The 12976-nt window shown below is 37.9% G+C and overlaps 1 protein-coding gene across 3 annotated transcripts in view; it reads right to left on the bottom strand.

Moving 5' to 3' along the window:
- Positions 1–12976, bottom strand: part of FGF12 (fibroblast growth factor 12) — a 650917-nt gene that overhangs the window by 630050 nt on the left and 7891 nt on the right. The window contains exon 3 of one of the 3 annotated variants that reach the window (XR_008710450.1): positions 12269–12703. The exons of the other annotated variants lie outside the window; for them this stretch is intronic. The gene's annotated coding sequence lies outside the window, so the exon portion shown is untranslated. Of the gene's footprint in view, positions 1–12268; positions 12704–12976 lie in introns of those variants that run through there. 3 annotated transcript variants of the gene reach the window in all.

Genomic DNA, 12976 nt, shown 5'->3' with positions numbered 1-12976 from the left:
TTTCTTTATAGGCTCTAGTTTGTTCTGTAACCTTGGTCAACCAACGTCTCTCCTCTCTGGACTTCTTCAGTTCAGTTCAGTCGCTCAGTTGTGTCCAACTCTTTGCGACCCCATGAATTGCAGCACGCCAGGCCTCCCTGTCTATCACCAACTCCCGGAGTCCACTCAAACTCATGTGCATCGAGTTGGTGATGCCATCCAGCCATCTCATCCTCTGTCATCCCCTTCTCCTCCTGCCCACAATCCCTCCCAGCATCAGAGTCTTTTCCAATGAGTCAACTCTTCCCACGAGGTGGCCAAAGTACTGGAGTTTCAGCTTTAGCATCAGTCCTTCCAAAGAACACCCAGGGCTGATCTCCTTTAGAATGGACTGGTTGGATCTCCTTGCAGTCCAAGGAACTCTCAAGAGTCTTCTCCAACACCACAGTTCAAAAGCATCAATTCTTCAGCACTCAGCTTTCTTCACAGTCCAACTCTCACATCCATACGTGACCACTGGAAAAACCATAGGCTTGAGAGGACAATAATATCTAGCTGACCAGCATACAGTACAGGTTTGTCTGAAGTATCTAATGGTTTAACGGATATGAAAGTTGTCTATAAGCTATCCATTGCTAAGCAAACTGGAGTCCTGTTATAATTATCATGATTCATCTTGTCATTTATAGGTTCAGTATTAACCATAAAAGAGACCTCAAAGATCATCAATTCCAAGCCTTTTGTTTTCTAAATAAGGAAGCAAGTCTAGAGAAAGGGGAAGTGACATGCTCAAGTCACACTCGAAGTTAATATCAAGTCTGAAACTAGAGGCATGACTCCCAACCCCGAGGTCACTGTACTAAAACCAAAGTCTATGCTATCAAGTAACCTTCCAAACAAGGCCTGTATGGGACTTAAAGTATTTTTTCAGTGATATTTTATGTGTTGATCCAGAACAGAGTAAGGGAAGCTATTCACACCATGTACACTTAAATGAAAAAATGAAGCACACGGATCAAGTGATCGGGCAAAGTCCCAACAAGAAGAGATGAATAAGAAGGAAATAGCAGAAAGTCAGCTTCTCCCTGTGGGTCAACCTTCCAGGTCAGATGGCATTGCCAAATTCCTGAAACAGCAACATTCTTTTTGCTGCTTCAAAATCACAAGGGCTCTCCTCCTCAGGAGCCTGCACAATACACATCCATATATTTGAGCTAAACACTTCATTTGAAGAGTCTCATGACCCCAGTCACAGTAATTTGAGTCAGGCAGACACAGGATGGCCAATTTTGCTCAACTCAGTCACCTTCTCACTCATACCCATTCTGATGATTTTGGCAAAAGCTCATTTCCTTGGAATTCTGGGCAGACAATCACCTCTCCTTAATCTTACTCCTCCCCCAGCCTCCCCATCTATGATATCACATGTTATTTCAGTCCATGAAACAGAAGGTTCTCTTTAGTATAAACTCTAATTTCCCAGTCCAAAACCTTGGGGGCCACATGTGTTTCAAGAACTTATACTTATTTGGGTTTAGAAAGATAGTTCAGGACCTTTTTATTATATACTACACAAATCTCTGCAGGATCTGGGGAAGGATCTCATAATCAAATGCTTTACTATTTCTTCAACAAAATATTTAAATGTTCTTAATAAGTGGGCAAAGGAAGGAGTATAAACAGCCTTGCTTTTTGACAAGTCAGGTTTTGCCACTAAATGAACTTGCTGCACACCTACAGAAACACGGTCAGATGTCCAAGCTTTCTGGACTTGGGAATTGCAGATAAGCGATGTGTATCTGTGCGGTTTCTCTGTTTGTACAACTGCTCAGTTTAAGTCAACTAACACTGATGCTTCCATTTGTCTCTCTAAGAGAATTATCAGTGTTAGTGGTCTTGTACTAGACTGATTTTTCCTGTGGACCTTTGCTTTCTTCATAAGGAAACACCACAGAAAATAAAATAGGTGTAAGGTAAGGTGTCATTATTGGTTAATAACTTTTGCCCCTGTTTTCAAGAGCAGCATCTTTGGTGTTAGCAGAGGGACCAAGTGCCTGCCTTCAGGTAAATTATCAATGTGACCATGGGACAGAAAGAAAGACAGAGACAGGGGTCTACTCCAAAAATGACTCTTCTACAGACCGAGTTATGTCCCTCCAGAACCCATATGTTGAAGCTCTAATCCCCAAAGCAACTATGTGGAGATATAGTTTGTAAGGAGGTAAATAGGTAAGGTGAGTTTATAAGAGGTGGAAACCTAATCCAATGGGATTTATAAATACCCTTGTTAGAACAGACACCATAGCTTGCACACTTATGCATACTCCCTCTCTCCCCTCATCTCCCTCTCTCCCTCTCTCTCTCTCTCCACCATGCCCCCACCTCCTGGCTGTGGTAGGCCACAGCAAGATAGTGGCTGTCTGCCTGCAAGTCAGGAAGAAAGTCCTCACAGGAACCAGATTCACTAGCACTTAGATCTTAGAGTTCCCAGCTTCCAGAAATGAGAGGAATACATTTCTATTGTTTAAGCTACTCAGACCGTGGTATTTTGTTATGGCAGCCTGAAGTGACTAATACAATCATTGCTATAACTCTGCTTCTCATACTGACTATCTTCTTACGCTGTATACAGTCATGAGTTTTAACTTCTAGTAATTTTGTTTGGGGTATACTGTACAAGGCCTTACTATTTGTAGAGTGTTTGTTGAACATTGAGCTCAGTGTCGGAAGATCTAAATTCTAGATCTGGCTTTCCCACCAGCTAGGTGACTCTAGACAGGTCACTTCCTTTCTCTGGGACTCAGAGAGTTACAGACTGGATAATCTCTAAGTTTCCTCCTGCAATGATCCTCTAAGATACTGAGAATTTAACCACACTTAGTTTCCATTTCCCAGAATTGCTTTTTCAGCAGTCACGAAACAACACAAGAATCATTATGCCATCCCTTCTCCTCACTCCAACCCTAAGGCCATTTTGATTGTTCTCACACTTCCCTCTAGCGTGTTAGCAGGATCCATGGAGCTGTTTGTGTTGCTCAAATGGAAAAAACACGTCATGAGTGTCCTTGTAAGCTTGACTGTGGTTATAGCTGCCCCCAAGAATTGCTGATGACCTGCATTTCTGAAAAGATGCTGAGATAAATGTAAATTATGGCAGGGTCAATTTGGGAGCAGGAAGTAGTTCTTCCCAAATTCCCCCATCTGGCAAAAGCCTATGAGATAAGGAGGCAAAGATAAGCGAAATAACCTCTGCATCTATGAACTACCTTCCCGTCAGAGGGCAAGTCTAGAAAGGAGATACAAAGACATGGACATGACTTCTTCCACCAGAAGAGTTTTTGTTCTGCTTTGCTTTCCCCATCTTGTTTCTGGCCAGAGATGCCTAATGCTGTGAATATTGCCCTTACGAGTCAGGCAGGCAAGTGGCCACTTCCTCTGCCCAGCTATCATTTCTTCCTCCTTTCCTAAGTAAGGTCTTCCATTCTGGCGTTCAGTTCTTCCCCCTTTTCCATCAAACCCTTTATCCCCAGGTCTGACTGCACTGCCTTTTCCCTTCTCCTTATCCTAACACATTAAAGCAACAGCAACCCTATAAGAGGAAAAGCTTAATTTTACCCTCTGATCAATATTCAAACTGCAATACAGCTGATGTGTTATCACTGACATGAGCCGCACCATCTTTGAGTTATATTGCCACGTCCCTCCAACTTTTACAAAAGTATTTCTTCCAGAGGTTTCCCATTCTGGTTGTGAATCAGAATCACTTGAAAATTTTGTTTGAAATACAGATTTCCAGGCCAAATTGCAGATATCCTGAACCAGAATTTGTAAAGTGTGCCTTAGAATCTACATTTGAATAAGCTCCCCAGTACTTCCTAAGTAACTAGCCTAATATGAGTCATGTGGAAGTAGTAATGTTGGTGTCTTGGTCACAGGAGCAGAGAACTCATGTCTTTAATTCTGATATTGGTGTTAATTCTCAATCTTTATTGCATATAACAAAAATTCTAACTAGTTTAACCAAAAAAAGGGAGGATTTATCATAAGGACACTGGAGTGGATCATGAAACACCAAGAAAAAAATGCAGCTGGGCTCGAGAACATCTAGAAAGTCAGAACTCTGTCTCACATCGTGACTGGCATCTGAACATCTACTTGGTTTTTCTGTCTCACCCCAGATAGCCTTCTTCCTCTTCTCAGCGACAGAATGTTAACTGCCATCATTTCCAAAGTGCTGCATTTAGTAGACCATACACCCAGATAACTCTCTCTCCCTCTCCCCCTGCTCTTTCCCTCCCTCTCTCTTTCTCTCTCTCCTATTAAAGGATTTCTGAATCAAGTGTTTTTCTACCAGGTGGTTTCTTTGCCTGCTTACTATGGCTGGCATGAGGTTGACATGGAAGCTCTCAGTCACCCTATGGCTCAAGACTGATGGTGGCCACAGTTCTTAGAAAATTGGGAAGTTCCTATAAAGGACAGTTGGAGGGAGCAGTGCTGGGTAAACAAAGCAATGGGTCCACCCTCCAATATCTCTCTCTCAGTGCTCATCATGGTGCTTTGTTCCTAATAAATGCTTAATGAACATTCATTAATCAGAGCACTGTCCCAGAAGTAGTCAGAAGATCTGATCCCTGGTGACAGTACCAATACCGACTAGCTGTGTAAACATCAACTCTCTAAATCAGTTCATCTAAACAGTGCAAATAACTGTATGGTTATTTGGTGGACAGAAAAAATTCAAAAACTTATACACACTCCTTTATAAGTATGGTAAACCACAAAAAACTCTATAAATATGAAGTACAAGTTTTAACAATCTTTAAAAATATATGTTTGGATTGATACCTTTCGATTAAGTATTAAAGACTTATGTCCCTGATTTAATAAGGTCACTTTATTTATGGGAATGCAAACAGAAACAGAGTCTACCTTGTTTGAAAATTGTCCCTTTTATCAAAGTTATCTACAGTTTGAATATCATACTTCGATAGAGTCTACTTCCAGGAGCAACTCTGAAATCCCACGGCATGCTAAACAATACATGCTAAGCTCTTGACCCACAGGATCTCATTTAATCCTGATAACGATCCTTTGAATTAAGTGTAAGTAGTATCTTCAGTTTACACAAAAGGAATCTCAGTCTTAGAAAGGTTTGGATAACTTGCCCAAGGACACCCAGATAATAAGTGGTAGAACCTAGATTCAAACCAATTTCACAATAAAATCAGTGCACTGAAATTTGTCTTTCTTAAAATGTCATGGAAATTTCTACCCAAAAACACATTACTGCTAATAGTTTCCCTATAAGTCACTTTAAGATATGACTACTAATTCAATAGTATCATTATAGCTAAAATATAGCACATTTCATCCTCAAGACTGAAGCTGTAAGTGTTCTATACTGAATTATTCCCTGAACCTCATTCTGATATATTTTTATTTGAAAAACATTGTTTAGACTAAATGTAAAAAAGTAAATGGCAAAATCTGTTTATAAGCCAGATATAAAATGCAAGATGATTCTTAAAAGCCAATAAAGATTCAATTTGTAAATTACCAACAAATAAATCAATGTTTATCTTAATTTGTGACACTTTTGAGGTTTTTGGTTCCATGGCCTACCTCTACTCCTCTCTCTCAGTCTTTTCTCTTTTAGAGGCAGCATTTTAATGCAGATTTTCAAACAAAATCAAAGTCCTCTGACATGATATAAACACTATAATGATTTTATACAGCATAATATCATTGAACCATAGAATATTAGAGTCAGAGTGAATCTTAGTAATTATCTGATATAAACCAGTTAAAAAAAAAAACAACAAACTGAGACCAAGAGAGAAAACTTCAATAGCAAGTCTGTTCTCTTCTGTGTGTGTGTGCTTAGTTACTCAGTCGTGTCCCACCCTTTGCAACCCCATGGACTGCAGCCCACCAGGCTCCTCTGTATTTGGGGATTCTCCAGTCAAGAATACTGGAGTGAATTGCCATGCCCTCCTTCAGGGGATCTTCCCAACCCAGGGATTGAACCCAGGTCTGCGAATAATTCCATAGAGAACACTGATTTAGAAGTTAAAAAACACAGTCACATTGCTAAGTACTATAAATCAATTCCCCATTCTTATCTCAGTTTATCCATCTGAGAAAGATAAGCATGCATTAAATTATCTCTAAGAGAACTTCCACCTCTAGGGCATTTTTCCTTAATTTTTCTCACACATTAAGGAATACGCAACTCTATATGACACATAGACTCACATCCATACGTCTTCTTATGCCTTGAATATTCATATCCACTATTCCAAGTTAACTCGATATCCAGATTTTGAACTGATAAATAGAAAGCTATTGGTAGACCAGTTTCCATAATTTTCAGCTTCAAACTCAAGTCCATCCTGAAGAGACCACAGATCTTATATAATTTTCTAGAATATGGAATTTCAGTCTAGTTTCATTAGGCACTGTTGATAATCAGAACACAGGGCAATAAAAGAAGCTGTGTGTGTTGGATCCTATTTGGCATAAGTGACAAAATTCCAGCAGTCTGAAGCAAAATGAGAATATACTGGGGGAATACATAAGTACCTTGTAAAATAACTCAACAGCAAAGTCACAACTGGCTTCAGGCACACCTGGAATCAGGTACATGAGACTCCTCAGAATGCCCTCCCCACTCCCTTCACTGCTTCTCTCTAAAAATGGTTTCATTATTCTCTTGTGATAGTTCACCCTTCCCCACATTTGGAAAACATGTCTTCCAACATCAATGACGTTTGACACCCTAACCTTTTAGCCCATAGAGACTCACTGACCCTTCTCTTAGCCTGATGATCAAAAGTCTCAGAGAGGTGATTCGGACTTGGCTTGTGTTATGTATGCTGAGCCAAACAATTGGGGTCAATGGTTAGGGTCATGAGTTATTATTAGTGATTCTCTTAAAAAGGAAGTTGATGAGAAAGGGGGAGATTACAGAAAAGAGCCTTTGCAACCTCATTGAAAGGTTTCTACTCCAAAAATAAAGTTCTGGGTTCCATGAGTACAACGCTGGTATTTCAAATCGAGGGGGAAATTATTTTCTGATGTGTCTAGAATACCTGAAAGATAACAGGGAGCTTGAGATTGGCTGCAGTGGGAAAATTAATGGCTTGAGTGGAAGCTCAACCCAAGCACCATGTGCATGCATGCTAAGTTGTGTCCAGCTCTTTGTGGCCCTGTGGACTGTAGCCCGTCAGGCTCCTCTGACCATGGAATTCTCCAGGCAAGAATACTGAGGGTGGTTGCCATTTCCTTCTCCAAAGGATCTTCCCAACCCAGGGATCAAACCAGCATCCCTTATGTCTTTTCCATTGGCAGGTGGGTTCTTTACCACTAGCAACACCTGGGAACCCCAAGCACATTTCTACTCATATTGTACATGCCAGTGTGCGATGGAGAGTGCAGTCTATTTAAACTTCTTGAACAAAAACTATTAAGTCAGTCTATCAAAAGCCCTACTTTAGATGGCAATACATTTTTAATTGATAGTGATTGACACTATAAATTAGTGTGAGAAAATGGTTCAAGTGAAGTGGCATATAATTATGTTTATTCTCAAAAAACATCATTACTAGCTATACATTTCATATACTCGGTCACAGTTTACCTAAGATTTCTATTCCTTTTTCAGCTTGTTACCCACCACCCAGCTGGAGTTAAAATACAAGCCCATGACAACAGGAGGGAATGTTCTGTTTCTAGACCCAGAGCAACCCAAGCTGTCCAATAATACTTAACCATTTTCCTGAGTTGTGGGGGTTAGAGTAGCTACCAACCAGCACCCAACGTGGCCTGAAGAGGAGACAAGGAGACCAACACTATTTCTCTTGTGCCAAGAGTCACATCAATAGTGTTTTCCTAGGAGTTGAGCGTAGAGGAAGGAGGTTTGTATAAACAGTTGTTTTGATTTGTTTGACTTTTCTAGAAATGTAATAAATTCATTAAAGATATTCTGGGTGTGAGAGTTTTTTCTAAACTTTCTGAGTGCAGTTTTGGTTCACAGTAAAATTAAAAATAAGATACAGAGATATCCATATATTCCCTGCCCCCTCCACACACACATACGTAGCCTCTCCCATTATCAACTTCCCCCAACTCAGTGGTACCTCTGTTACAGTCATTGAATCTACACAAAACCACCATTTCTACCCAAAATCCATAGGTAACAATAGGGTTCACTCTTGGTAGTATACATTCTACAGCTCTGAATAAACGTATAACAACACATATCTACCATGACAGTATCCATACTACTATAAAAATCCTCTGTGCTCTATTTATTTATTCCTCCCTCCCCACCAACCACTGGCAACCACTGTCTCCACAGTTTTTACTGTCTCCATGGTTTTGCCTTTTCCAACATGACTTAGTTAAAATTATACAGTATGTAGCACTTTCAGATTGGCTTGTTTCACTTAGTAAATGCATTTAAGTTTCCTCCATGTCTGTTTATGGCTTAACAGTTCATTTCTTTCAGTACTGAATAATATTCCATTATCTGGATGTACCACAGTTTGTTTATCCAATCACCTATAGAAATACATCTTGGTAGCTTCCAAATTTTGGCCATTATGAATAAAACTACCACAAATATCCATGCATAGGTTTTGCATAGCAGGTTAATATTAGTTTTCAGCTAATAGTACAATTGCTATACCATATGGTATTTTTATTTTGCAAGAAGCCACCTAACCATTTTCCAAGATAGCTATACCATTTTGCCTTCCCACCAGTAGTGAATGAGAATTCCTGTTGTTCCACATCTTGGCCAGTATTTGGTGCTGTCAGTGTTTTGGATCTGGGGCATTTTAATAGGTGTATCTTATTGTTGCTTTAATTTGCATCAGACAAAAAGTTCAATGGCACAGAATAGAGTGCTTAGGAATAGACCCAAAAAGAGAGAGTCAACTGATCTTTGACAAGAATAAAGGCAATACAATGGATAAAGATAGCCTTTCAACAAATGATGTTGGAACTGAACAACCACATGCAAAAAAAAAATGAATCTAGACACAGACGTTACACCCTTCATAAAAAATAACTCAAAATGGATCACAGACCTAAATGTTAAAGACAAAACATAAAAATCCCAGATGATAGTAACAGGAGAAAATCTAGATAGCCTTGAATTTATGATGACTTTTTAAGTATGACCCCAAAAGTACTATCCATGAAAGAATTGATGAGCTGCATTTTGTTAAAATCAAATTTTTCTGCTCTGTGTAAGACACTGTCAAGAGTATGAAGAGAAAAACCACAAACTAGGGGAACATATTTGCAAAAAGTCATTATCTGATAAAGGACTCTTATCCATAATACACAAAGAACTTTAAAACTCAACAATAAGGAAACCAACCAATTAAAAATGGACCAAAGACCTTAAGAGACACCAACTAAGATATATAAATGACAAATAGCATGTGAAAAGGTGCTCCACATCATATGTGATCAAATCCGAGACTTTTAGTAAAAAAAAAAAAAAGGAGTATTAGTTTGTTCCATTTTCAATGATACGTTGAGATGACTATTAGATTTCTTAGTAACAACTGTAACAATATTCTACCTAATGTTTTAAAGTTGATCTGTTAAAGATATTTATTTTACTTATAAGATAACTATTTATTGGGAATAGCATCTAAGTTTTGTTCTCATTCTAAAAATACACTTTTGGTACTAGTTAATTAAGGAAAATTGGTGAGGTCATAGCAGGTTAATTATCACAGTTTTTAGCGTGTATAATCGCCCATGATAGTTCATTATTTTAAATAAATACAGTTTTATATAACATTTTTAGCAAATGAACTGAATTATAATAAATATAATCTCAAATGTATAAGCCAACTGCCTTTAGAATGATTAAAAATTGTAATGTTGTAAGAAAGTTTCCCTCACCCTTTTAGTAAACTGAGACATAAACTCCATTGTTTTTTTAATAACTAAACACAGGTAAGTACAGATTTACTCTAATCTTCTGACAAATGAGGATATAGAAACATTTACCAACCTTTTTCCTTTGTCTATTTAAACATGAGTCAGTAATTACTCCATCTTCCCTTCTCAAAAGCACTTGTGCCAGTCCAGGTTCGATGCAAGATACTGGATGCTTGGGGCTGGTGCACTGGGACGACCCAGAGGGATGGAATGGGGAGGGAGGAGGGAGGAGGGTTCAGGATGGGGAACACATGTATACCTGTGGCGGATTCATTTTGATATTTGGCAAAACTAATACAGTTCTGTAAAGTTTAAAAATAAAATAAAATTAAAAAAAAAAAAAAGCACTTGTGTCAACAGCTTATCAGGCCCTCAGGTTTCTTGTTTTGGGGAAAAAAAAAAAAACCAACTTACAGTCTTAGGCTTTAATTTTCATCTTAATCCAGGATAAATGAAATATATATTTAAGATCTATAGAAATGTACTTCCACAACACTATATAGTTTAATTAGAATCACAGAATAATAGAAATTTTAGAGAATGTCTAGCCCAAATCCCTTAGTTTTACAGACAAAAGAAAAACAATACTGGAAAATGAAAAAAAAATATGCTAAAAATCAGGACAAATTAGCCCAAAGTTAGACTTGGGATGTCAGACTTGAGAATTCAGTGTTCTTCTGATTCCCAGACCAGTGAGTTCTGACCTGCCCAAACTTCTTTAAAATAATGTTTCCTTAGGGACAACAGAGCTAAAAGGGGCAGGAAACTATTGTATTCATTAGAATATACTAGGTTAATTTGTTGCTAGATATTTAAGAGATACAAGCTTTGCCCTCAAAGAGAATGTAATCTGACAGAAGAACTCAGGTAGATACATGTGAGAAATAAAATATAGCTTATTTAATTTAGATTAGTAGAAGGAAACACTAGGGCACTTATCGGAAACAAATATAATCCTGAAAAATATACCTATGTAATAGCAACTGATGATTTCTATCCCTCCTCAAAAATTAAGAACTCTTCATAAATATTACACACAGAAAAAGGACAGGTATACTGGACACAATTTAGAAGGGGAAAGACATGAGGAACCAGTGGTTCTGTGAACAACGTAGAAAAGACAAAGCTGGCTCACAGATATGGGAAAATACTGTGATGTTCCCATAATAAAGGACACTGTGGAAGATACATTGTGACAGTGTGATGCCTTTAGTACATTTCAGATAGGTAATTTGACTCATACTTATAAAAATCATTTTTAAATGCTTTCCTATGTGCATCAAGAGACACAACTTTTGATGTCTTTACTTCCCAGGGCTTGATCGTATTCCTTCTCAGAGAAGAAACAATGCTAAAGGAGATCACAATATTTCAGATCATTTCAGGCTTCATAGATCATCAGTAGCAGTTGAGTTGCACAGATCCTAAGTTGCCTGACTTTTACATACATTGAAGAGTCGTGTGTATTCCTATTGAGATTTCTATCAGGCAAGAATGATGTGTACACATCAGCAAAGATATTATTTTAAATGTTAGGAGAAAAAACAGGAAAGAAAATCTGTTATCTAGATCAATTTTGGTGATTAATACTACGGTAAAAAAATTGCAAAAAAAACTGGGTGATTAAGCTGTTTATCTTCAGATAACATCAGGCTCTTTGCAATGAAAGGGGATTGTAACTCTTGCCTGTTTGCATAATTTATTCTATTTTAATATCACACTGCAATAGTTCTGTTATGTCTTAACAGTAATTGTTGCTGCAGTCGAGAATTCCTGCCCTGGAAGCCATGTAGAAAGGAAATCCAGTAGGTTGCACAGTCTCAAGCGATGATAAAACATGAGTATATCAGATCATGCTGGTCCATGAGGAGAAAGATATTCAAAAAGATTCCTATCACATGCATCTGGGTAACTTAATAAGCAATATCTAAAACACTAAATTGCAGCAATTTTCTGATCTCTGATATAAACCAAGTATAAAGAATTAAATCATAAGACCTAAACGCAATTCTCAAGGGGATGAAAAAAAAAATTCAAGATAATTGTCCCAATTATTCTCAGAGACTTAGATCATGTTTTCGTCCTTTTTTGTGTGTGTAGAGGGGTGGTTGTGCACATCTTGGTACTCAGACTAAGTGATAATATTTGTATGGCACACTAAAGAAAACTGAGTTATTTTGGAGATTCTTTAGAGGGTTTGGTTAAAAAACTGTTAGATTTTTAAAATATATAAGATAAATAAAATCACATTAGGGGAAATACTAATCATCAGATTTGATAAAATGTATGAATAAAATAATTCAAAAATTTGAAAAGAAAGTTGAAATTTGTTAAAGACAAAATTTGTCAATAAAATTTTTATTTCAGGTCTTGTTCTTGAAATGGCTGATTCCTGACAAGACTTCTTAATGATGAGCTCTTCAAATTGTTTATAGACATCATCGATGAGAAATAATTCACAAAAGTAGATGATAAAAAATTTAAGGCCACTTTTTTACAATCATCTAAATATTTAAAACTGTGGAAATTACATTTTAAAAACAACTCTTCCTTAACTTCCATTAACAGATGTAATGGTGGTTTTTTCATGTGACTTTTAAGTGGGGTTTGAATGCAATGAAATTTTTTCATATCAAATATTTCAAAACAGTGATGATGCTTTAACTTGCAGATGGTACATATATTGTTAGAACAGTCCCCTGGAGCTAGTTCTGACTCCACTTGAAGGGTACTTGGGCCACAAAATTGACAAAAGCCTCCCCTATTAATAAAGACAGATTTGAAAAGTGTTATCACCAGGAGCTTACAGTCAGCCCTCCACAAACCCTTACCCGCTGCACCTTGAGCTACATCAGCAATGTTTTCTGATCAAGTGGAATAGGAACTTCTGTCTCATCGCATGTCTCTTTTCCTAAATGGTCAGCCCCACACTCAGTACTTGGCAGCTGAGATGGAAATCTAAGTGGGAGAGCACCTCCTGGACACTCGGGGCCTCTTATCAGAGCAGAGAATGCCAGCTTTCATTCTTTGAGTT

This window comes from Bubalus kerabau, chromosome 2 (assembly GCF_029407905.1).
Source record: "Bubalus kerabau isolate K-KA32 ecotype Philippines breed swamp buffalo chromosome 2, PCC_UOA_SB_1v2, whole genome shotgun sequence".
NCBI classification, from domain to species: Eukaryota; Metazoa; Chordata; class Mammalia; order Artiodactyla; family Bovidae; genus Bubalus; species Bubalus kerabau.
The sequence above is the reverse complement of the archived record's forward strand: the minus strand, read 5'-3'. Positions and strand labels throughout refer to the sequence as shown.